Here is a 27,512-nt window from a genome sequence, read left to right as displayed (position 1 = left end):
GTTCTGAGGTCCCTAGACCATCTATCTGCCTTCTTTCCACCTTCCAGAGTCTTCCTGTGCTTATTTGTTGTGTCGTGTACAGGGGGTTTTAGTTGTAAGAGGGAGGGTTTGCGAGGGATGGCCTACTCCCTCTTGACCGGAACTGGAAGTCGTTATTTATTTCGGGGCTCAAACTGTCCAAACTTGGCCCAGTGAGAGCCCCTTCAAGCTGCCTCCTGTATCATTCTGATATGTCCCCGTTATTCTCTGAGCAATTCACTACTTTCTGGCGCAAGATGGTCTAAGCACATCTTGTACTTTCCCTGCTCCAGCCATAGAATAAGCCATTTCTTTGAAGAACCCTGTATCCTTTAGCGGAGAGTGGTAGTACTTAGAAACCATTAACGATGGGGGCTAGCAAACACTTTCCTCATCCCTCCGGGACTCCAACACTCAGCTTTTCCCGAACGAAGATGTGTGAAGGACAAGGTAAGATGTGCCTCTGATCACAGTAAATGCTCCTCTTGCTGCACCTGAGGTCCCCACCAGGCGCTCAGTCACCCTGGCTTTGGTCGCTAAGAAGGTATGAACTTGGCTTTAGGGGGATGAGCTTTGCACTTTGCCAACTACAGACAAAGCTGGAGAGTTCGGGAAAGATCTAAAGGCTGAACCAATGAACACCTTAGTTTGCTGGGGGGTGGCGGAGGGCGGAGGGCGGGGACAGGTTACATATGCAAGGAGACTGCTCGAGGGATTGGTGCGTTGCGCCGGGTCAGGAGTTTGCAACCTGTCAAGCCACTGCCGGCTGTTGGGCCCAGAGGGATCTGACTGGGAGCAGCCAAGAACGCTGGCCCGGAACCTGCTCCCGCCGTGGGCGCCCTGTCGCCCTCTCCAGGATCTTCCCCTCTCTCGGCCCCTCTGCCATCCTTCTCTCCCAGCCTCTCGGTCTCCGGCTTCTCCGCCGGCTCTTTAGTCCTTTCCAGGTCGTCTTCTGCCCTTCCCGATCCCCTGCCCTTTCGAGACTATGGGCGCCTCTCATTGGTGCTGCTTGAGCCGCAGAGACAGGCTGGGACGCGCCTGGCCGCGCAGCCCAGGAGGCGCCTTCTCTGCACTTGTTCCCTCGGCAACAGGGGCGGGGTTTGTGGGACCTCAGGGAGCTGCGGGGACATTGAGTTAGTCCTTATCCTCTAGTTAATAAACGGGAGAGTATTGAGGGCTTACTAAGTGCCGGCCATCATGTAGGCAGCGGATACAAGTCCGGTCCTTTAAGACCTCATGAAGTCTCATGCAATTACCCGCATTTTCTTTAAGCTTTATTAAAGGATAATTGATATACAAAATGCACATATTTAAGGTACACATCTTGATGAGTTTGGATGTATGCATACACCAGTGCCGCCATCACCACAAGCAAGGTACTAAACATATCTATCACCTCTAAAAGTTTCCTTGTGTTCTTTTGTGGGTTTTTTTTTTCTTTTGGTGATAGGAACATTTAACATGAGATCTAGACTCAATATATTTTAAAGTGTACAGTGCCTTATTGTTAATTACATACGGTGTATATGCTTAACTATATATTGGTACTGTGTTGTACAGATCTCTAGAATTTATTCGTCTTCCATAACTGAAACTTTATATCCATTGAGCAACAATTCCCCATTTTCCCCTCCTCTCAGCCCCCAGCAACCACCATTCTATTCTCTGCTTCTATGAGTTTGACTACTTTACATACCTCATATAAGTGGAGCCATGCCGTGTTTATCCTTCTGCAACTGGCTTATTTCACTTAGCATAAATTCCTCTAGGTTCATCCATGTTCTTGCAAATGGCAGGATTTCCTTCTTTTTTAAGGCTGAATAATATTCCACTATATGCATATACCACATTCTCTTTATCCATTCATCTGTCATGAGTGTTTGGGTTGTTTCCATGTCTTCAGTATTGTGAATAATGCAGCAGTGAATATGAGAGTGCAGATATCTCTTTGAGATCCTGATTTCCGTTCTTTTGGATATATACCCAGAAGTGGGATTGCTGGATAATATGGTAGTTGCTATTTTTAATATTTTGAGAAACCACCATACTGTTTTCCCTAGTGGATGCACCATTCTACATTCCCATCAACAGTGTACAAGGGTTTCAATTTCTCCACATCCTTGCTAGTACTTGTTTTCTTTTGTTTTGTTTGATAATAGTCATCCTGACAGGTGTGAGGTGATATCTCAGTGTGGTTTTGATTTGCATTTCCCTGATGATTAGTGATGTTGAGCACATTTTCAGGTACCATATATATATATATATATATACATACATATATATATATATGGTACTCTATATATATATATATATTATATATATATATATATATATATATATATATATAATATATATATATATATGGTGGCCATTTGTGTGTCTTCTTTGGAGAAATATCTATTAAAGTCCTTTGCCCATTTTAAAACCGGATTATTTGGGGTTTTCTTTAAAACATCTTTATTGAGATATACTTGACATACAATAAATTGCACATATTAGAGTGTACTATTTGCTAAGTTTGTTGTATACATCAGTGAAACCATCACCACAGTCAAAAGTGTGAACATATCCTTTGCCCCCAAATTTTCCTCTTGCCCCCTTTTTAATCACTCCTTTCTGCTCCTCTCTGTTCCCACAATCCCCCAGGCAACCACTGACCTGCTTTCTGTCACCATAGATTAGCTTGCGTTTTCTAGAATTTTATATAAATGGAATCATATGATATGTACTCTTTTTTGCATAACTTCTTTCATGCAACTCTATTATTTTGAGAGTCACCGATGTCATTGTGTGTATCAGTATGAATTCCTTTGTATTGCTGATTAGTGTTCTGTTGTCTGGCACAGTTTGTTTATTCATTCACCGAGACGTTTGGGTTGTTACAAATAAAGTTGCTGTAAACATCTGTGTTCCAAATGGTATATAATAGTTTTATTACTCTGATCATTCTTGTGGGTTAACATGTAAGACTTAGCATTTGAAGGACAATATCTAGTTTATTTACAACATCTATTTTAACACCATGCACAAATATTTTTTGTAGAAGTTTTTTATGATGTTACAAATCAAGTTTAGAAACCTTTTACAAATAGCTCATTTTTGAAAGTCACTGGAGTCAATAATGTATAAGAATGATGTTTTTGAAGTGAGGCATGGTAGGGGTGATAGAATCACTCCCACGGCTCCTGGGACACTGAACTCTTGATTTTTCTTACACCTCTCTGAGTTGCTCATTCAACGTTTTATTCATCAAATAATTATTGGACAGCTACTCTGTACCAGACATTGTTCTAGGTAGTTGAGTAGATAGCAGTGAGCAAATCAGACAGAGTCCCTTTTCTCATGGATCTAACATTCCCATGGAAGGTAGCTCCTCCTTGGAATTATTATTATTATTATTATCTTTGCTGGTAATGTTGTTTCTTTTTTAAAAATTTTTAAATTGAAGTATAGTTAATTTACAATGTTGTGTTAGTTTCAAGTGTACAGCAAAGTGATTCAGTTATATATATGTATATATATATATACATGTATATATACTTTTTCAGATTCTTTTCCATTGTAGGTTATTACAAGATATTGAGTATACTTGCCTGTGCTATACAGTAGGTCCTTATTGTTTACCTATTTAATATATGGTAGTTTGTATATGTTAATCCCAAACTCCTAATTTATCTCTCCCCAACCCCTCCTTGGAATTTTTTAATGAACTTCTCATACTAAGCACCGTCCTTATACCCTTATACATGGTGTTCCTTAGCCTTCTGTTCTTGACCCTCTATCTTTCCTCTGCTTTCCTTGGGCAATCACTTCCTTGTTCATTACTTTAAACTTCCACCTACATGCTTCTCACTACCAAATGTATGTCTCCAGCTCTGATCTCTCTTCTGCTTGATTGATGGGAACGTCCCACAGATCTTTCAAGCTTAATGTATCTAGCATGATCTTGTCACCTTACAATCCAATCTTCTCTACTCCCCTTCCCCATCCTCCTCCTCTGGTACTAATACCCAAATAACCCTGAAATGGAAGTACTCCAAACCTGGAAGTTGAACTCTCCTTCCCCTACATTTCATGAAACAGCAAGACTTGTGGATTTTACATCCACAAATGAATTCTGTCCCAGCCCCTCTATTTTGTCTGTCCTTCCACAGTTCAAGTCCTAGGCTCCTAATCTATTCTCCCCTTTTGTTATGGGCTAAATTGTGTCCTTGCAAAATTTGTATGTTGAAGTCCTAAGCCCCAGTACCTCAGGATGTGATCTTATTTGGAGGTAGGGTCTTTACAGAGGTAATCAAGTTTAAATGAGGTCATTAAGGTGGGCTCTAATCCAATATCATGTCCTTATAAAAAGGTATCCTTATAAGAAGGGGAGATTTGAACACAGAGACATGTACACAGGGAGAACACCATGTGAAGATAAAGCCAGAGATCAGGGTCATGCTTCTACAAACTAAGGAATGCCAAAGATTGCCAGCAAACTACCAGAAGCTGGGCAAGAGGCATGGAACAGATTCTCCCTCACAGCGCTCAGAAGGAACCAACCCTGCTGATACTTTGATCTTAGACTTCTAGCCTCTGAGACAATAAATTTCTGTTGATAAGCCACCCAGTTTGTGTTATTTTGTTACAGCAGCCCTAGCAAACTCATACACCCTTCTATTCTGGATCTCTGTCCTATTCACTGTAAACACTGCAGCCGGGAGGAATCAAATCTGAAGACAAATATTCCCATGTCATTCTCCCGCTAAAAACCATTCACTAGCTCTTCTTCATCTCCGAAAAGTGGTCCAAACTTCTTCAAGTAGAGTTCAAGGCTATTCATACTCTGACCCCTCCTAGCCCCAACTGCCCCATCTTTCAAGCCCTCTTGCTCTCCCACCTCAGCCTTAAGCATCTGCTTTTCGGGATCTTCATCACCTACTATTGGTTCCTGCCCCTGGGCCTTTATCCCTGTGGTTCTTTCTGCCTGTGAATTCCTCCGTGTTTTCTTCTGTTGGTTCATTCTTATTCCTTCAGTACTTGGTATTTCCTTTCAGGGGAAAATGCTCCCCTTCCCCGTGCCTGATGCAAACCCCTGTCTTACTATAGTGTTGAAATGATCTCGTTAGGAGCCCTGCTTTCCCATGAAGAGTGTCATCTGAAGGGTAAGGCATGTGTTAGCTTCATCTCCGTACTGTTGGGGCCCCACACAATTCCTGCATGATACCAAGTAGAAACTCATTAAAACTGAATTGAACAGAACTTAAAAAAAAAAACAACCCAGTGGATACTCCAAAGATAAAGTGGCAAAGGGCCTGAACAAACAAGTATTAAGGTGACTTAAAGCTATGGGAAGGGCTCCCCGGTTGGAGCAGTGGTTAAGAATTCGCCTGCCAATGCAGGGGACTCGGGTTCGAGCCCTGGTCCAGGAAGGTCCCACATGCTGCAGAGCAACTAAACCCGTGCGCCACAACTACTGAGCCTGCGCTCTAAAGCCCACAAGCTACAACTACGGAAGCCCGTGCACCTAGAGCCCGTGCCCTGCAACAAGAGAAGCGACCGCAGTGAGAAGCCCGCGCACCGCAACTAGATAAAGCCCGTGCGCAGCAACGAAGACCCAGTGCAGCCAAAAATAAATAAGTAACTTAATTAATTAATTTTTTAAAAGCTATGGGAAAATGTTCACCTTACTTGGGAGCAAAGAAATTAAAATGAACACAATCAGAAAAAAATCATTTTCAAATATCAAAGTAAAATTAATGAGAAATAATGATACTCAGCACTGAAGATGGAGTAGAATGCAGGTTGGAAGTAGAAAACAACTCACTTGGAAAGAAAGGAACATTTGCTTGATAGGTGAATAAGAAACTTTAAGGAGGGTTATGCCCTTGGGCCTAGTAATCCCTCTTCTATGGTTATAGAGCTAAAGGGAAAAAATGGAAAAAACAGGAAAATCTTTCCAGATGAAAGTGATTAGCTCCTGCTCTTTTTTTTTTTTTAAGTGCATTTTTCTTTTTTTTTTTAAAGTATTTATTTATTTTTGGCTGTGTTGGGTCTTCGTTTCTGTGCGAGGGCTTTCTCCAGTTGTGGCGAGCGGGGGCCACTCTTCAACGCAGTGCGCGGGCCTCTCACTGTTGCGGCCTGTCCCGTTGCGGAGCACAGGCTCCAGACGTGCAGGCTCAGTAATTGTGGCTCACGGGCCTAGTTGCTCCGCGGCATGTGGGATCCTCCCAGACCAGGGCTTGAACCCGTGTCCCCTGCATTGGTAGGCAGATTCTCAACCACTGCTCCACCAGGGAAGTCCCTAGCTCCTGCTCTTTACTGCCTCATCAGTGTTCACGTCCTAGTCTGGCCCTGGGCTAGGCCATGAAGAGAACACCTAGAATGAGAATTAGACCAATGTGACACTCAGCCCTCTCTGTTGGCCAGTGGGTCAGGGAATATATGTGGAGTGTGTGTGTGTGGGGGGGGGTACTTTCTTTTGTTTTCTTTTTAAAAAAAATTTATTTAAGTATAGCTGATTTATAACGCTGTACTAATTTCTATTGTAGAGCAAAGTGACTCAGTTATACATATACATATTTTCTTTTCCACATTCTTTTCCATTATGGTTTATCACAGGATATTGATTATAGTTCTCTGTGCTGTACAGTAGGAAGGGGGGACCTTTCTTTTTATTTATTTATTTAATTAAATTAAGGAACTTATTTATTTATTTTTGGCTGTGTTGGGTCTTCGTTGCTGCCCGCGGGCTTTCTCTACTTGTGGTGAGTGGGGAATATTCTTCATTGCAGTGCGCGGGCTTCTCATTGTGGTGGCTTCTCTTGCTGCGGAGCACGGGCTCTAGGCGCGCAGGCTTCAGTAGTTGTGGTGTGTGGGCTCAGTAGTTGTAGCTCGTGGGCTCTAGAGCACAGGCTCAGTAGTTGCGGTGCGTGGGCTTAGTTGCTCCGCGGCATGTTGGATCTTCCCGGACCAGGGCTTGAACCCGTGTCCCCTGCATTGGCAGGCGGATTCTTAACAACTGCGCCACCAGGGAAGCCCGGGACATTTCTTTTTGATTGGAGTAAGGAAGAACCAAGGAGAGAGGCCCAGGATGCAGCAGCTCATGTTGCTACACTGAACCAGCTTCCCTAGTGAGAGCTGGGGAGGGGTCCCAAGTACCAGCCTGGCCTCGGGCTGTGGGGGCCGTGGTCGCTCTCAAGGGGGTCAGGAAGGTCCAGAGCCAGTTACAATGGAAGCCGTCCTGGAACGGGGGGAGGTGTCAGACCTGAGTCTTCTCCAAGCCACACTGGGCTCTGAACTCTGGGCATAGCAGTGCCAGAAGCTTCCAGTTAGGCAGGATTTCCTCCCCTATCAACCTGGTACAATCTGCTGGACCATAGGAGAAGGAAGCAACCAACTTATGGGCACATTCCTCCTCCTGACAGAGACACCTGGCTTCTGGGAGTGGGCTCTCTGAGTGGGCGGGTGCTGACTTGGGGGCCTTAATCCCCCAGCTCCCCCAGACAAGACCTGCCTCTTCCCATGCACTTCTCACCCATGTTCTCCTCAGATGGGGCCATGTTTGCCTTCGGCACAAGATGCTGACTCCTTCAGACTCCTTCAGCAGGAGGACAGATCTACTGGACCTCCAGTTCCTCGAGGAGAGAGCTGCTCTTTTTCCTGGTGTGTGCTTCCAGAACAAGTCACAGGGGGCTGGCATGCAGTAGACACTCAGTACATGATGCTAAAGAAATATCTCTGGGATATGGACCCTCACCCTCGAACACCCCCTCTTGCATTGTAAGCCATAATTTTGGAGTGGAAGGTGCCCTAGACTGGAAAGTGTTGGGGGGGGTATTATGGCAGGTCTCAGACAATCTCTGGTACTCCCTGCGCTTACACTCCACTGAAGAGATGCTGAGGTTAATTCCACTCCTGGGTATATATCCGAAAAAACCAAAAACACTAATTAGAAAGGAACATGCACCCCAATGTTCATAGCAGCATTATCTACAATAGCCAAGATATGGAAACAACCTAAATGCCCATCAACAGATGAATGGATAAAGAAGGTGGGGTACATATATACAATGGAATACTACTCAGCCATAAAAAAGAACAAAATTTTGCCATTTGCAGCAACATGGATGGACTTGGAAGGCATTATGCTAAGTGAAATAAGTCAGACAGAGAAAGACAAACACTGTGTGATATCACTTAATGTAGAATTTTAAAAATACAGGAAGCTAGTGAAGATAATAAAAGAGAAGCAGACACAGATATAGAGAACAAACTAGTGATTATCAGTGGGGAGAAGGAAGAGGGGAAGGACAAGATAGGGGTAGAGGATTAAGCGGTACAAACCATTAGGTATAAAATAAACTACAAGAGTATATTGTACAACATGGGGAATGTGGCCACTATCTTATAATAACTATAAATGGAGTATAAAAATTATGAATCACTATATTGTACACTTGTAACTTATATAATATTGTACATCAACTATACTTCAATAAAAAACTAAACAATTTTTAAAAAGAGAGATGCTGAGGTTACTGAGGCATCGTGGGTGAATCCAGAGGAAGAGCTGGGCCAGAGACCTAAGAACCCCCCTCAGACTCCATCTCCTCTGGCTACCTTCTGAAAGATCTCCCCTCTCTTTGCTTCCCTCCTCCTTCTCTGGTTCCTCCTCTCCCTCTGTCTTTCTCTTTCCCTCTCTCTCCCCCTCCTTCTCTCTCTCTCCTCCTCTTTCTTCGTTCCTTCCATACTTTGTCTCTAGACCTCATTCATTCTTTAATCTTCCGCATCTCTCCTTTCCTCCCTCCCTCTTTTCTCTCCTCCTCCTCCTTTTTTTTTTCTTTTTCTTTTTTAGAGACAGGGGTCTGGGTGGCAGTTTCTATTTATTTATTTATTTATTCATTCATTTATTTATTTGGCTGTGTTGGGTCTTAGTTGCAGTATGTGGGATCTTTGTTGCTGTGTGCAGGATCTTTAGCTGCGGCATGCAAACCCTTAGTTGCGGCAAGTGGGATCTAGCTCCCTGACCAAGGATCGAACCTGGGCCCCCTGCATTGGGAGCGCAGAGTCCTAGCCACTGGACCACCAGGGAAGTCCCCTCCTCCTTCTTCTTTACCCTCTTCTCTCTCTCTCCCCCTCCTCCCTTCCTTCCATACTTTGTCTCTAGACCCCATTCTTTCTCCTTCTCTATCCCTTCCTTCCTCCCATCCATGCATCCATCCTCCTTCCTTCCCTCCTTCTGACCTAAGTGAAGGGATGAGCACTCCTTAGGCCCCCTGGGTAGCTCAAGTTTGCGTTGTTGTGTGAAAGAGCACGGTCAGGTTGGGAGGGCAAAGCTTGAGCTGGGAGATACGGCAGTCTCTGCCTCCTGTTTCCCGACATCCACTTCATTCCCTGTGTTGTAAAACCTCATGCCAGAGTGAGACTTTTTCTGGGAAGAGGAGGTAGTTGGGAGGCTGCCAAGGTAGGGTGAGGGGCCACTGGGGCAGGAGGATGAGGGTCTTGAGAACCTCTCAGAGAACAGGCAGAGGCTCCCACAGCAACCCTCACCTTTGGAGGGAGCCCTTGAATGGCAGAAGGGTGTGTCGGTCTGGCTAACTTGGTCACCTCCCGTGCTCCCTCGCCTCCAGAAGCCCTCTCCAGAGCTGAAAAGGGCATGGCATCCCTCTGGAAACTTACTGTAGTATCAGGAGCCAGGACAAGGCCTTCCTCCTGGCCTACACCCACAGAGAGCACCCATGGGCCTGCTTTCCGACAGAGTTTACCCCAGGGAGGGAAAAGGTGGCAACCCAGCACTTATTTGACACCTACTGTATGCTGGGCACCACGCTGGCTGCTTTTCTCTAGCCTAATTTCAGGTTCACAAGAAGCTTACAGGGGATGCGTGTACCTGCCTCCCCACACCTCTTGCCTTAAGTCTTCATCCCCTCTCACCTGGATTACGATTTTTACTTCCTAAACTGTTCTCTTTGCTTCCAGACTTTTGTTTTGTTTTATTTGTCTTTATAGATAAAGTTACAGCATTTCAAACTTTATTCGAACACACCAATGGTGACAAAGAGCACCAACAAGTGACAGGCACGGTTGCTAATGTTGTGGTCAAAGGGCGGGAGGGAGCTCGAGAAAGCCTGTCGCTCCCTGCCCCTTCCTCCCCTTACACCTTTCTGTCACTTTTGACATCGGTGAAACACAGGCAAGAAACAGAAGCACTTTCAAGAAGGCTGGGCTCCACCTCATTACCAAGAAGACCTTCAGGTTCTGAGGAAAAGCAGAAATTAGAGAGGCCAACCTGCTGCCTGCCCTTGGCCTGCTCCATCCACATACCACGGTTACCCAGGTCCTGGCTGGGACTTGGGACGGAGGAAAAGCCAGGAAGACACTCTCCACCTGGCAGTACTGGGAAGCTGGAGAGACTGTGGGTCAATGACCAGATGAGACTCCCAAACCAACAGGCGGAACTCTGGGTGGTTACCAGCTTCTTCTGCGGGAAGAAGTCATTCAAGAAAGAATAGCAACTTGCTTCACACATGGCTGGGGTCAAATACCTTTGCAGAAATCCTAACCAATGACTCATCCATCCTCAGATTCCCGGAGCATTGAAATATTCACAAATTGTCATTGGGTTGCAGTGAGGGGGGAAAACTTGGTGAAAACCTGTCCTCTAAAGGCAGAAAGAGGGAATTCCCTGGCGGTCCCGTGGTTAGGACTCTGCGCTTTCACTGCCAAGGGCGCGGGTTTGATCCCTGGTTGGGGAACTAAGATCCCCGCAAGCCACACAGCGTGGCCAAAAAATAAAATAAAATAAAATAATAAATAAAGGCAGAAAGATCATCTATGTCTGTTTCTCAGGGTACTGAGTTCAGGTCCCAACACCAGTCCCAAATGCTCGCTTCCAATCTTGTTCCCCTGAGATGCCCCCTCCACACTGCCCCAACACAAGCCTGACACACTTCCTTTACCCCTCGCATTGTCCTCCACGCTCTGGCGACTGTCCGCCTCACCCACCTCATCTCTCTGGGGCAGATTTGGGCTGTGTGAGCTGGGACCTAGGGCCACTACGCACATGCTTCCTTTACCAAGAGAACCCCGCCCCTCTTTGTCTAACTTGGCAAATCCCTGCTCACCATTCACAGCTTGGTTCTAAGGTGACTTCCGGGGAGTAACATTTTCTGGCCCCCTCCTGACCAGTTCTTCCCAGCTTCCGCTGTTCATGCTTCCTGACTGCACTTGGCTGTAATGTCATCTTCCTCCTTCGTCCTCTGACTTCCTTCTTATTCCCCTTTGTATCCCAACTGCCTGGGAGCTCTCCATATATTTGGTGAATGTGTGGATAGAAGGATAAATGGGAAAACGTGTGCTTTGTGAGGTCTGGTCACGTGTCTAAACTCTGCTATCTAAGCTGTGTGAATGAATCAGTATCCAGACTGGAATCACTGGCCTCTAGTGTTTGCAGCTCTCCTCCCCACCTCTTCCTCCTGTTGAACTGGCTCTGCTTGGGAGGTCTGTGGGGTCCCTGGGGTAGCAGCTGGGTGGGTTCTGGAATCAACCTTCATGTCTGGCTGCTGGGAGTCATCCCCTGCTTGGAGACCATTCCTAGCTGGCTTGGGTCAGACCATCTGGTCCCTGGTCTGGAAGTGCAGGAGCAATAGCCTGGTCCAAGCACAAGAGGCACACAGAGGCATGTAAGTGGGGATTCTGGGTGAGATGGGATGCTCATTGAATCCCACTTGGGACGACTAGAGACTGGGTTTGTGGAGGGTCGCTGAGGTCCCTCCTGGCCCCACGTGGATTGACTCAGCCTAGGGGCTGGATCAAGAGAAGGCCCTCAGGCCAGGGGCCCGGTTTGGATTTGAGGTTATTCTGAATCGTAAAGGAGGGGAGTGTTGATTCCTGGCAGCTCGAGCTGTAGAGACCTGCAAAGGGCGTGGGAGGTGGCCGCCTCTGTCCTCCACAAGCCCCTCCACTGGCTCCTGAACAGTTGTCCTGCTGTCTTGAAGTGCCACCATTGGGCATTTCCAGGGTTCTGGGCTACAGAGTTGTGACAAAGGTTCTCCCCTTGACCAAACTCTGTTCAGGCGCCCCTGAACTTTTCAACTAGCCCTCGACTTTTGGGCTTCTGTGTTCCTCTCTGCATTGTCCAATTTTAGCAAGAATCCTGCTAAGTCAATTTAGCCAGAGTACCCCATTCTCTATATCTGATCACCCTGGATAGCTGATCCGGTTCCTCATCCTCCACCATCCCCCAGGTGATGTCTGATCCCTCGCTGCCCTCAGCAAGCATCCTGTTAGATGGATTTAGCTAGAATCCCACCTTACCCCTGACATTTCCTCTTAGTAATTTTCCACCCACCGGTACACTCCGCCCCGCCCCCTCCCGCCCCACTGCTCCTGGCGATAACTTCTCACTTGCCCATTCTGTACTTAGAATTCAACCTGGTTCTATATTGAGGTCTCTTTTCCCCTCTTGCAATAGTCCTGAATAAAATCTGTTTTTACCACTTTAACTACTGTCCAGCTCTGCTTTGTCTTTGAGAATGGCAGGTCTCCACCCCAGAGACCCCAGGCCCCTGACCCTTGTGTCCCACTTCCTCCGCCCGCAGGAGGGGACTGTGTAGGCCAGGGCTGTGCAGTCCCCGTTGCACCCCGGTTCGGTCCTTGATAGCACCTCCTCCTGGGACCACAGAGAGCGACAGAACGGGAACCGCAAGGAGGGGCCCCGAGCCCTGGGGGCAAGCGGCCACCGCTCAAGATTAATCCTCTCCCGCGCTGGGAGGGGCCTGGGCCCCGTCGCCAGCGGTGTCAGCCCGCCCGGGCCCCATGTCGGCCTGATCATCCCCTTGGGTCTAAAGGCAGCAGCTAGTTCCGCAAGGGGCTCCTCGGGTTGGGAGCCCTAAAAAGCGGACGACTGGAGAGGGACAGGGGAGGGATGGATGAAAGAAAATCTGTGCAGAAGCAAAATGGAGGAGGCAGCGGCGAAGGGGAAGAGAACCAACAGCAGCAGCCCTTTGCAGGCTCACAACGCGAACGGCAGGGGGCGCCAGAGACCGCCCAAGGCCAAGGCCAAGGCCAAGTGCTACTGCGGCAAAGTGCCCGCCTTGTTCTCCGCAGTATGGGGGGCTGGCCTCCCCTTTCAGGTTCCTGGCCGCTCCGCCCCGATCCGCAGCCGCTGCCCTGGTGACTGTCGTGCGCACTGCGGCCTCCGCTCCCCCGACCAGGGTTCTTAACGTGAAGGAATAACCCTCCTCTCTTCCTCTTCCCCTCCTCCCTCCCCCACACCCCGTCCATCTTCTCTTCCATCTTCTCTCTGTTTATCTTCTTTTGTTATATAGATGATGCATTTATAGATAAATAGATAGAGGCGTGTGTGTGTGTGTGTGTGTGTGTAGATATTTATCCAAGCGTTATTTGTAAAAAGGGAAACATTTGAAATCACAGTTGGGGAATAATAAATTAAGGAAACCAAGGGTGGACAGTCTCTTTTAAAAATATTATGAAACCTTTAAAACTGTTGTTTATCAGGACCATGTAACATCATGGAAAAAATGATTTTCATATAATAGTAAAGTGAAAAATGCAAGATGCACATGAATCACCATGTTAAAATGTTAACTATACACAGAAAGGGGATGACAACCAAAACTCCCCCCCAAATATGAATAATGGTTTTCTACAGGTACGGTAATGCTTTTCCAGATCTTTCACATTTGTAGAGTATGTATAAATTCATACGAAAAGAAAAGGAAGCCTTCTCTTTTTACAAATAAAGGAAGCAAGCTGCATCCGGCTCTGTGGTTGGGCAGGAGAGGGAGCCTGGGCAGGGCTTGAGTTGGGCAGAGGGCTCCTCAGTGACGCCTTGTCAGCTGTCCCCCAGGTACTTGGATCTACCCCTACCCATCTCTGCAACCGCCGTTTTCTGCTCCCCTTCCCCTGTGCCCAGGTAGCCCTACCTTAAGATCCCCACCTCCTACGCACCCCAAACCCCAAATCTTACTTTGCAGGCTTCTTGAAGTAGTCTCCCGTTAACATTTCTCTGCTCAAAATATTTAAGAATTTCTCAATTAATCTAATGAATTGAAGAAATTTATCCATGCCTGGCTTTGGAAGCACTCACATTTTGGCCCTGATTTAGGGTTTCCCACTAACTGCTTCCCCATCCGTATATGTATCAAAGGGGGCAGCTTTCCATTGCTCAATTCCTCCTCGCCTCGCTGATGGTGCTCAGCAATCCATGCCCCTGGGCCCTGGGCCCTGAGACCTGATGGGCAGTGCAGAGCGCCTGTATGTGTTAACAGAGGCCTTTCTGTAATAGATGGGATTGAAGTAAAAAGACGCACCAATAGTGTGCCGAGTACACATGGGGGTTTAATACAGTCATCCTTGGATAACTTCAGGGGATTGTTTCCAGGACCTCCATGGATACCAAAATCCTCAGATGCTCAAGTCCCTTGTACAAAATTGCTTAGTGTTTGCATGTAACCTACACATATTCTCCCGCATACTTTAAATCATGTCTAGGTATTACTTATAATACCTAATACGATGTAAATGCTATGTAAATAGTTGCTAGAGTGGCAAATTCAAGTTTTGCTTTTTGGAACTTTCTGAAATATTTTGCCAAATATAAATATAAATATATATATATATATATATATATATATATATATATATATATATAGCCACACCCCACAGCATGCAGGATGTTCGTTCCCTGACCAGGGATCAAACCCGTGCCTTCTGCAGTGGAAGCGCAGAGTCCTAACCACTGGACCGCCAGGGAAGTCCCTTGAGTATTTTCAATCTTTGGGAGAACCCACAGATACGGAGAGCCAACTATACATCTTTGTGGAATACAATACAGTATACATTAAATGGCCACCAGTATGTTAAAATATCAGCAAACTGACAAGCAAGGTTTTAAAATACACATTGAATTTTCAAAGTGTACAATACACATTATAGTCATTTTCTGGCACTGCCCAGGCTATAGCCCCTAAAAGTAAATTCCATTTGAGTATATCAGGCCTAGGATGGCAGGTGAGGAATTCGAATTCAGTCCTGACTCAGTGCTCCCCATGCCGGTGCAGGAAGACAAACTTAGCATCTCCTGTCCAAATATGAAGGGGTGCTCAGTCTTCACCCTTCTAAACCACTGGGTCAGGCAAAGAGGGGTCTCGTGCTGTGCCTGGGACCTACAGCTCTGGCTGCAGTGGGGCTGAGCCAGAGCTCCTGACTGAGCTTCTGGAATAGTCGCCTTTTTCCCCAAAGCACACTTGCCTCCTGGTCCTGAGCTTCCTGGGGGATGGGGCGAAAGCAGCCACAAAATAAACTGGGGGAGTGGCGGTGAGAAACAGAAGCCATTCCTATTCGATTGCCCTCACTCCCCTTCTCCCTAGTCAGATCCTCTCCTCCTGTGTTCTCTGCACCTGACACGTCCTTCTCTTCCAACTTGTCACTGTGACTGGAATAAATGGAGGGATGAGTCAGGACCTGGCAGTGCCGGAGGAGCTGGAAGGGAGGGGCTGCGTCTCCGGCGCTAACACTTCCTGTTACAAATTCGACCCCTGACTTCAACTGCTAGACAGGTGGCCGGGAGGAGGGGACCGAGTGGTCAAGAGTCAACATCGGTCATTTTTTCTCCTCCCCCCAACTTTCTTTGGCTGATATTTTTGCCCTCTGTCCCAGGCTGACCTGACACTCAGTTCCAATGTCCCAGCCCCACCAGGACCTCTGTCCCCACCCTATCCACTGCATGCCAAATTCTGATCCAGAATATTATTAGGATGTGAAACATGTATCTCAGAACCTAGAACACATGGCATTTCTCTAATTGTTAAAGTTAAGATTGAAATGGCATTTTTGAGGCCCATCTGTTTAAGAGAAGGAATCTAACATACATCTGATCATTGTTATGTCCTTTCCCATCTCTGTTTCTTATCATTTTTAATATAATGTAAGGTTTATGGTTCATACAGTTATCAATATACTATATAATAAATTTATATAATAATCATATTTTGATATTTGGTTTTATAACTGGATTTAGAATTTTATAAACCATGATTATGTCTAACCTGCTTCAGGCCTCATTGCCAGGCTCTGCCAGGACCAGCACTCTTCAGTAGAAAGATTTTGCAAGCCACATAAATAAATTTTCTTGTAGCCACTTTATAAAAAGTAAAAAGAAACGAGTGAAATTAATTTTAAGAATACATTTCATTTAACCCAATATATCCTAAATTATATCATTTCAACACATAAACAATTGGAAGTTATTAATGAGATATTGTACATTCTTTTTTCATACTAAAATCATTGAAATCCCGCATGTATTTTACACTTCTCAATTCCTGTGACTAGTGGCTACTGTATAAGACAGTGCAAGTCTATGAATTCCCCATTCTTTCGTAGGCAGGATGAGGAATCTTGCAGTAATGTAATGGGAAGATGAAGCACTGGCATATCATTTTCAACTGTGTCATCTTGGAGAATAAGCATGTCTAGTCATAGAGTCAAAAGAGTCGCAATTTTTCTTTCATACAGTGTTTTGAAACAAAAAGAATAGCCACTGTATATGAACTAAGTCGACTATATCTAATTGTCGTATTACTCATCTTAATAACAATGACCACTTATTAAGCATTCGCCTCATGCCAGCTTATGTGTGTTTTATGGGCCTTCTGGAAGCACATTGTTAAGAACATGTGGCTCTGGAGACAGACTGCCTATGGATTAATTTTTTTTTATTGAAGTGTAGTTGATTTACAACGTCGTGTTAGTTTTGAGTGTACAGCAAAGTGATTCAGTTATATATATATATATATATATGTATATATATATATATATATATATATATATGTATATACATTCTTTTTCAGATTCTTTTCCCTTATAGGTTATTACAAAATATTGAGTATAGTTCCCTGTGCTATACAGTAGATCCTTGTTGATTTTCTATTTTATATATAGTAGTGTTTATGTGTTAATCCCAAACTCCTAATTTATCCCTTCCCCCCTTTCCCCTTTGGCAACCATTAATTTGTTTTCTATGTCTGTGGGTCTGTTTCTGTTTTGTAAATAAGTTCATTTGTATCTTTTTTTTTTTCAGATTCCACATATAAACTATATCATATGATATTTGTCTTCCTCCGTCTGACTTACTTCACTTAGTATGATAATCTCTAGGTCCATCCACGTCTCTGCAAATGGCACTATTTCATTCTTTTTTATGGCTGAGTAATATTCCATTGTATATATGTGCCACATCTTCTTTATTCATCTGTCACTGTGGATTAATTTCGATTCGATCATTTACTTGTGTAACTTTGAATAAGGACATTGACCACTCTAATTCCGTTTTCTCACTTGTAGTATGGGGACAATAATAATGCCCACTGCATGGTCGTTGTGAGGATTAAACGAGGTAATCCTTATCAAGCCCTCACCCCATTGCCTCACTCGGACAGCCCTTCAATGCATGTTCACCTGCTACTATTACTATCCTACTCAGTCCTTATGACAACCACGTCAGGTAGGTATTATTACTTCTATTTGAGAGGTGAGGAAACTAGGATTAGGTAGCTTTTCCAAGGCTACAGAGGCTGTTAGACAATGAAATTGGTTTTTAAACCTCTGTTACCCTGACCCAGAATCCAGGGTTTTAACTCCCATGTTACACCCTCATCTCAATTCTCCTCATGAGCTGCATAACTAAGGAATTAGTTACGTATCATTTGGGATCCATTCAATAGAGGCTTCTTACAAGGTTCTAATATAAAAACTGAAGATAAATACGTAATTGCAGAACCTTTGGTGACCAAATGACTCCAGAAATTAAATAGAACAATTTTAAGTAATTTTTATTGGCAGGACTTTTGAAACATTTTTTTAAAAATGTGAATGGCTGTATAACTTTTTCTGTTCATTCATAAATTGATGTCTATTGATTATAAATAGTCAGAGTAAACAGAACAGCATAAAGCATTTTTAAAAGGCATCTGTATTCTCATTACCCTGATAAAAATCACCAGACTTTGTAGACTGACAACAGGGAAATAGACCAAGAGAGAGGGTACATATAGGGATGGAACTGAAGAGATTGTGTGTGTGTGTGTGTGTAGATATTTAAATATCTGGACCAGAGGATTCTGGAAACTGCCGTCCTGTGTGTCGTGGTCGGCCCTTCTCTGACTTGACCAGGTTTGGAGTTCGATTAAGTGGCAGGGGATGCTCAGAGCTATGGGATGAGCCTGGGGTGGGCAGCCCATGGGAAGAGGGGGCAAGGCTGGAATATGCACTGCAGAGGCCATTGGGAGGGACTGGGCTAGTCTGGATCTGGCTGGGGAGCAAGTGGCACCTGAGATCCCCACATGCACTTGCTGTCTGGGGACATCAGGTCCCTGTGAAGTGACCTGTGTTTCATGTGCTCACATTCCGAGTTCCTGGCAGGCAGCCCTTGGTTCAATCTGTCTCTCTCCCCTCCCCACTCTAAGCTATTGGCTAGTCCTTGAGGGATCCAGGTTTTCAGACCCATGGTACTATACACCTTCTGTGGCTTTTCTACCCCTGCCCACATTTTTGCCATTTTCTTAGTCCTCTTGAAGTACCCAGTTTGAGGGTGCCATCTGTGTCCTGCCAGGACCCTGATTGGCAGGATAGAAATATCCTAAAAGTATTTTTCTTATTCACATTCCCTTCGCATGTGCATATCTATTTTAGTATATTGTGTTGTCATGATGCAACTCTTTTTTCAGGTTCTACATTTTCTACTGCACTATTTAACATATGTGTCCTGAAAGTGTGCCCTGTGTCAATGACGTGTACTGTCCCAAGGTGCTCTGGAGAGTACCATCCTCATGGCCTTAGCCTTGGAGGAAGTACCCAAGTCCTGCATGTGAGAGCAGCTGGCATGAGTAGAGGGCCTTTTGCTGGGACATCTCATAGGAATGTCTGTTTCCCCCAGTCCTGTGGAGTTCCTGCAATCAAACCCCGCTGGTCTTCAAAGCCAGATTCTCTGGGGGCTCCTCTTCCCTTTGCTGGACCCCCAGGCTGGGAAGCCTGATGTGGGGCTCAGGACTTTCACTCCTGTGGGAGAACTTCTGTGGTATAATTATTTTCCAGTTTTTGGGTAGCCCACCCGGCGGGTATGGGATTTGACTGTACCCTCCTACTGTCTCATTGTGGCTTCTTCTTTGTCTACGGATGTCAGGTATCTTTTTTGGTAGGTTCCAGCGTTTTTTTGTCAATGGTTGTTCAGCAGTTAACTGTGATTTTGGTGTTTTTGTAAGAAGGGGTGAGCTCACATCCTTTTACTCCGACATCTTAAGACAGTGTATCAGGACATCTCATAGGGGAACCACAAGATTATGGTCTCTTGGGAATTCCCTGGTGGTCCAGTGGTTAAGACTCCTCGCTTCCACTGCAGGGGGTGCCGGTTTAATGCCTGGTTGGGGAACTAAGATCTCACATGTCACGTGGTGTGGCAAAAAAAAAAAAGAAAAAGATTATGGCCTCTTGTGTTCAGACTAGCTTTGAGAATTTCAGCGTGAGAATGAGGTGACGTCATCGGCTTCCATGTTTTAATTGGCATCTCTATACCAGCCATCACAAGATTTATATTTTCAGCCCATTCCTTTTTTTCTCAGCTTCAGTCTCCTTGATATTGTTATTTAAATATTTTGCTGCTTTTACAGCAACATTAACCTCATCTAGCTACTAGGATGTAAGGCCCAGAGGGCAGGGTCTTTGTTTTGTTTGTTTGTTGTTTTACTCCTGCACAGTCAACACTTATGGTAGTCACTCAATAAAAATTTGAGGAATTTTGAAAAAATAAATATATTGTTCCTTTTAGCTAAACAGTATTAGAGTATGTTGCTATAACATAATTTACTTAAACAAAACTGTATATACAGGGTTTTCCATACTTAGGGTCTATTGCGAATAATATTTTCATTAAATTTTATACCTATAGTTTTTAGTAATATTGAGTAATTTTTTTTTTTGGCTGCATTGGGTCTTCATTGCTGTGCGCGGGCTGTCTCTAGTTGCAGCGAGCAGGGGCTACTCTTCGTTGCAGTGCCATTGAGGTGGCTTCTTTTGTTGTGGAGCACAGGCTGTAGGCACGCAGGCTTCAGTAGTTGCAGCACGCGAGCTCAGTAGTTGCGGCTCACAGGCCGTATAACACAGGCTCAGTAGTTGTGGCGCACGGGCTTAGTTGCTCCACAGCATGTGGGATCTTCCTGGACCAGGGATAGAACCCTGCATTGGCAGGTGGATTCTTAACGACTGCACCACCAGGGAAGTCCTGATATTGAGTAATTCTTTTTTTTTAATTAATTAATTTACTTATTTTATGGCTGTGTTGTGTCTTCGTTTCTGTGCGAGGGCTTTCTCTAGTTGTGGCAAGCGGGGGCCACTCTTCATCACAGTGCGCGGGCCTCTCTCTATCGCGGCCTCTCTTGCTGCGGAGCACGGGCTCCAGACGCGCAGGCTCAGTAATTGTAGCTCACGGGCCCAGTTGCTCCGCGGCATGTGGGATCTTCCCAGACCAGGGCTCAAACCCGTGTCCCCTGCATTGGCAGGCGGATTCTTAACCACTGCACCACCAGGGAAGCCCTGAGTAATTCTTAAAAGAAAAATTCTGAGACATGGAGCTAACATGCTAAAGGCTATGAACATTGGTATGGTAAATGATAAGTACTGTCAAATTGTTCTCCAATAGGAACTTTAAAAACATCATAGCAATGCTAGACTAAAACACAAGTGATTTTTTTAAAAATTTAATTTAATTTATTTATTTTTGGCTGTGTTGGGTCTTCGTTTCTGTGCGAGGGCTTTCTCTAGTTGCGGCAAGCGGGGGCCACTCTTCATCGCGGTGCGCGGGCCTTTCACTGTTGCGGCCTCTCTTGTTGCGGGGCACAGGCTCCAGACGCGCAGGCTCAGTAGTTGTGGCTCACGGGCCTAGTTGCTCCGCGGCATGTGGGATCTTCCCAGACCAGGGCTCGAACCTGTGTCCCCTGGATTGGCAGGCAGATTCCTAACCACTGCGCCACCAGGGAAGCCCACAAGTGATTTTTAAAATATGTTTTAAAAATATTCTCATGAATATAATCAGCATACAATCTTCTTTGCTTCCTTTTCTTTGTCTTTTTTTGTAGAAGAAGGCTGGCTTGTCAAGCATTTGGGATGTCAGCGTAAATGTCCAACTACTTTGGAACCAAACAATAAACTAAAGACAAAACATTGCAGTTGAATATTTATTCTTAGATGTCTAAAAGGCATAAGAAGATCTTTCCAAAATAAATTTCAGACAGTTCATTCTTGAACATATAGATAACTTGCATCTTAGAGATTTGAGAAAGTTCATTAATATAACTGTGAAACTTATGGGTGGCAGGGAACAACTGCAAAAATGTGCAGCCTCTTGTTACAAACTGCAACTGTACTGGCAGTTTGTACTGTATGAGTACCCAGAAGAGAACTCCAGTATGTCTTCCTTACAGACTGACTAGATAAGCTGGTAGATTCTGACATTGAAAGGTATGTACAATATATTGATAAGGAAAACAAAACAAAAACGTTCCAATACCCAAGGCCACTGGCCAATATTAGCATCACAAAAAGAGATACAATGCAATATCATGTGTGTATGAATAGATGCAGTTAAAAATGCACAGCATCTCTGATAAAATATTCTTATCAAAATATCACACTGGAATCTGATCAAACCTCTAATACCTGTTTACAGGAAATTCAGAGGATAGAGGTATATATTGTAGGACACAATGGAGATACAGTGAGCTAAATCCACAATGTGAAATTCTAGGACAAGTGACAAGGATGCTTTGACAAGTAAAATATAAGAATAAAAAAGAGGGAGGGGAAGTGATATTGATGAAAAGATACTTAAGAGTCATATCAACCAAATGCTATGGAGACTACGTTAGATTCTCATTTGAATAATCCAGTTGCAAATAGAGACTTATGAGACAATCAGAGAAACTTGAACATTGATAATATTAAGGGACTTTGGTAAATTTTAAAATATTTAACCACAATAATGGTATTGTGGTTATGTTATTAAAAGAGAGTTTTTATGCTTTAAAGACACATAATATAGTATCTATCTATAAAATGATACTGTGTCTGGGACTTACTTTTGAATATTCCATTGGGGGAGTTGAATTACAGACAAAACAAATTTAGTTGTGTGTTGATAATTGTTGAAGCTGGGTGATAGAAACATCATGGCCATTTTACTAGTATTTTTCTTTTATATTGGATTGAAAATCTCTATAATAAAAATATTTACTTATTTATTAATAAAATAATAAACATGTTTGAAAGTAGGTTTGAAGATAATGCATAATAGCTGATTCACTTTATTGTACAGCAGAAACTAACACAATATTGTAAAGCAATTATACTCCAATAAAGACTTAAAAAAAATAATGCATAATACTAGACATTTTTGGAAAATATTGGGTGTTTTGGCAAAACTGTAGGCTGGGAAGATATGTGCAAATAACATCAACAGTGATAGAGTCTGGGAGGTTGCTTTATGTAAATGGTCTTTCCTGTATTTTAATTGTTTGCAATGATTGGATATTAATTTTTATCATTAGAAATATCAAAAGAAGTAAATTAAGATATATTCCCAAGGATATTTAGTGCAAATCTTTGAAATGGTAAAGAGGGGGAAAATTCAATAAGGGAACTCCAACAGCAAAATAGGCAAGGAACATGATAGGCAGTTCACAAGCGAGATGCTAAGAAACATATAAAGAGATATTTGAACTTATTAATATTTACAGAAATGCAAGTTAAAACAACTCTGATATATTATTTATACCCACGAGATTATCATACACTAGAGAGCTAGGTCACGCCAAGTTTTGGCAGGAATGAGAGAGGACAGAGGAACTCCATGCCCAGTGGGTGACAGCAGCTCTCTGAGTGCCATGTGGCACTCCTTATTTAAGTATAAGTTAATCCTGTGACTTAGAAATCTGAATCCTAGGCAAATATCCCTGAGCAAATCTTGTCCTCACAGTGAATATAGATGAGGACCTCTATTTGTTTGAAGGCAGCCTGAGTGTCTGACACTGGTGGACAAACACTGTGAAAGACTAGGTAGTATGGATGGATCTTGAAAACACACGCTTCACAAAACAGAAAGAATCCAACCAGCTGTATGACCAACACCATTTGCATTAATCTTTTAATTAATAAACTTTTCTTTGCAGTTTTACGTTTGTAGAAAATTGATCAGATCATACAGAATTCCCATATACCCTGTCTCTCCGTGGCTCACGGTTTCCCCTGTCGACAAAAATTCAATTAACAGCTAAGTTAAAAAGAAAAAAGTGGGAATTTTATTCAAGCCAAACTGAAGATTATAACCCGGGAAGCAGATTCTCAGAAAGCTCTGAGGACTGTTCTGCCTGTTAGAAGTTGAAGGCATAGTCATACACATTTTTGAGACAAAGGATTGTACATCAAAATGAGATATTAATATTTTACATAAAGTTCACCAAGGTTACATAGTCCAGGTAAGCACGTACAAAGCGAGCAGCAAGTCACCATGACCCCTTATAGAGTCGGGAAAGAATGCTATTCTTTTAAGAGGTTACATTGCTAGCTTCAGAAGAAAGGGGAAAAAAATGAATCTTTACGGTCAAGCAGGCACGCCCATCTTTTAGGTGCTCTGGTTAATGTGTAACGCAGATGTACACTGCACATTAGGGAGGGAGGGAGGAGGCTCAAACAACACACAGAGGGAATTTGATGTTTAAGTTTTCTTGTCCTGCCTTTAAAATATCAATTTAATTTCATCACCCCTGTTATTAACATCTTGCATTAGCGTGTTACATTTGTTACAATTCATGAGCTAAGGCTGATACATTATTAACTAAAATTAGGTGGTTTACTTTAGGGTTTACCCTTTGTTTTGAGAAGTTCTATGGATTTGGACAAATGTATAATGACGTATCCAGCATTACAGTGTCATACAGAATAGTTTCACAGCCCTAAAAATCCCCTGTGCTCCACCTATTCATCCTTCCGCCACCGCATGAAACTCTGGCAACCACAGATCTTTTTACTATCTCTATAATTCTTAACATTTTTTATTGTGATAAAAAAAACAAAATTTACCATCTTAACCATTTTAAGTGTACAGCTCAGTAGTGTCAAGTACATTCACATTGTTGCACAACAGCTCTCAAGAACTTTTTCATGTTGCAAACTTGAAACTCTGTACCCATTAAACAGCAACTTCCTATTTCCCCCTCCCCCAGCCTCTGGTTAACCACATTTCTACTTTCTGTTTCTATGAATTTGACTAGTTAAGATACCTCATACAAGTGGAATCAGGCAGTATTTGTCTTTGCACATTTTGTTGATCCATTCATCCATCAGTGGACATGTGGATTGCTTCTACTGCATAGCTATTGTGAATAGTGCTGCTCTGAACACGGGTGTACATGTCTTTGTTGTTTTGCCTTTTCCAGAAGGTCATATAGTTGTAATCATACAGTATGTAGCCTTTTCAGACTGGCTTCTTCCACTAAGCAATATGCATTTAAGGTTCCTCCGTGTCTTTTCATGGCTTGATAGCTCGTTTCCTTTTATTGCTGAATAATATTCTATTGTGTGGATGTACCATAGTTTATTTATCCATTCACCTTTTGAAGGACATCTTGGTTGCTCCAGCTTTCAGCAATTATGAATAAAGTTATTGTAAACATCCCTGTCTAAGTTTCAGTGCGGACATAAGTTTTCAGCTCATTTGGGTTAATATTAATACCTAGGAGCACAATTCCTGGGCCATATGGTAGCACTATATTTAGGTTTGCAAGAAACTGCCAAAATCTTCCAATGTGGCTGTACCATTTTGCATTCCCACCAGCAAATGAGAGTTCCTGTTGCTCCATATCCTCACCAGCATTTGGTATTGTCAGTATTTTGGATGTTAGCCTTTCTGATAGGTATGTAATGGTATCCCACTGTTGCTTTAATTTGTAATTCCCTATGATGTTGAGCATCTTTTCATATGTGTATTTGCCATCTGTATATCTTCTCTGGTGATTAATATTCTGGGGAGGAATCAGTGATGGGAATATGTGGGGGGGGGTCAATGATTAATGGACTTTAGACTTCACTGTGCAAGAATCTATGCAACTATTTGCTGTCTGTCAGGTCAGAGGTAGGAGTCCTTGGATATCAGGTTTTAGGTGCCTACTGGGTCGATGATTTGGGATCTGTTGATGTCAGGGGTTGGGGGGTCTGTAAGGGGTAGGATCATGGAGTTCTCTTAAAGCAACTGAGGGCCTGTGAGAGTTGCTGATTGAGGGAAATGTGTAGGTGAATGATTGGGAGGCCTACGGAAGTCAGTGATTGTGGTTGTCTGCAAGGTAGTGATTAGGGGGTGGTGTCTGGGTTGTGGATGCTCTGGGGGTCAATGGTTAGGGCCTATATGCCTAGTGACTGCAAGGTGACTTATGCTCTCTATGGTCTGTGTGGGGCCTTAGTCTTATGAAATTCACGCCTCTTAGTGATTCCTTGTTGCTAATTAAGGGGTTTGAGGGTCAAGCAAGTGGGTTTCCTGGGGGACATAGATGGAGGCAATTCTGGATCAGTATTTGTTAATCAACAGCAGTTTCTGGTATTGCTAAGCATGTGATGCAGTGATTAGGAGCCTTTGGAAATCAGCAGATGGAACATTTTTTGGTGGTTATTTACTGGGTGCATAGTGAGTCAGTGATTCACAGCCCAACAATGTCAATGATTACATCCCTAGGATTTAGTTATTGAGAAATAGAATGTGTAACCCCTGTTGGGGCCCAGGGCAAGCTGCCCCAAGATATGCCTCAATGGCATACTGATTACTCTGAATTAAAGTTACTTGAGAAATGGCTGATGCAAGAGGGATACTCTGACCCTTCTTTTTGTTTCCCTGAAAGCAGGAAATAAATCTCCCATGTGAAAGGTACATTCCCTGCATCTGGAGGTAGAAGAACCCCCTTATCACCAGAGACAGGGAATTTGGGCCAAGAAACCTATACAAACAAACCTCGTTACTTCTTTAGTTTACTACCCCAAGACCAGACTCTATTTAGATTCCTTACTAATTAAGCACCCCAAACCTAAGTTTCTTTGTCTTGTCAATTCATCTCAGAAATTCCTCAGAGAAATTTGTTTATTTGTCTAAAAAGTGTAAAAGCTGCCTACTTCAGCCACTTCTTAGGTCCTATTTCTATAAGACCTCTGAGTACGTGAATTAAAAGTTGTTTCTTTTTCTCCTGTTAATCTGTCTTATGTCCATCTTATTATTAGTCCAGCCACAAAAACTCAAGAGGTATAGGGGGAGAATTTCCCCCTCCTCGACACCCCCAAACATCTAGAACAACTTCTCTGCTGTGGGGGACCATACTGTGCGTTGTAGGTGTTTAGCAGAATCCCTGGCCTCCTCACGCATTAGATGCCAATAGCGCCATCACTCTCTCATTGTAAAAACCAAAAAGTATTGCCAGACATTTGCCGAATGGCCCTTGGTGGTGTTGGGGGAAGCAAAATTGCCCCCTGTTGAGAGTCACTGGTCTAGAAATAAGGCCAAAGAGTGGCACTGCATATAAACGATTAAACTCACCTAATAATGATAGAGAATCTCAGATTGGATAGATGAACAAAATACAGCTATGTCCAATTGAGAGCGGAGACACTTAATATGAAATGGAAAGCTTGAAAATAAAAAAATGGGGGACTTCCCTGGTGGCGCTGTGGTTAAGAATCCGCCTGCCAATGCAGGGGACACGGGTTCGAGCCCTGGTCGGGGAAGATCCCACATGCCGCAGAGCAACTAAGCCCGTGTGCCACAACTACTGAGCCTGCGCTCTAGAGCCTGCGAGCCACAACTACTGAGCCCACGTGCCACAACTGCTGAAGCCCGCACGCCTAGAGCCTGTGCTCCACAACAAGAGAAGCCACCGCAATGAGAAGCCCGCGCACCGCAAGGAAGAGTAGCCCACACTCGCCGCAATTGGAGAAAGCTCGCGTGCAACAATGAAGACCCAAAGCAGCCTAAAATAAATAAATAAATAAATTTCTAAAAAAAGAAAAAATAGAAGAAGGTTGTTTGTTTGTTTGTTTTGTAAGCACACTGGGTCTGGTTATACAGTTCACTGTTGCCCTGCACATCCCAATTTGGGGAGGTGACTGGATTTCTAGAGGTTAAAGGTCATGGGAATTCAGTTCTGAACTACAGAGGAAGCTAACGGTGGGGCATAGTTGATTCAGAATGAATGTGTGGTTGATGAGAAAGTGTGGAGTCTTTTAGCAGATGTTTTGAGGATGTCTGTGAAGAGACAAGCATCCCTGCCCCAGGGAGGTTTTGGGCTGGTGGCAGGTAGCCTGCTTTCTTCTATTATTTTTGCTTATATAAAACTTAAGGCAGACTTTTGCTTCTGGCAGGATGGAGTAAGGAGGTTGACAAATCTTCTCCCCCAAAAGCAACT

The sequence above is a fragment of the Eubalaena glacialis genome, chromosome X, assembly GCF_028564815.1.
Source record: "Eubalaena glacialis isolate mEubGla1 chromosome X, mEubGla1.1.hap2.+ XY, whole genome shotgun sequence".
Classification (NCBI taxonomy): Eukaryota; Metazoa; Chordata; class Mammalia; order Artiodactyla; family Balaenidae; genus Eubalaena; species Eubalaena glacialis.
The sequence above is the reverse complement of the archived record's forward strand: the minus strand, read 5'-3'. Positions refer to the sequence as shown.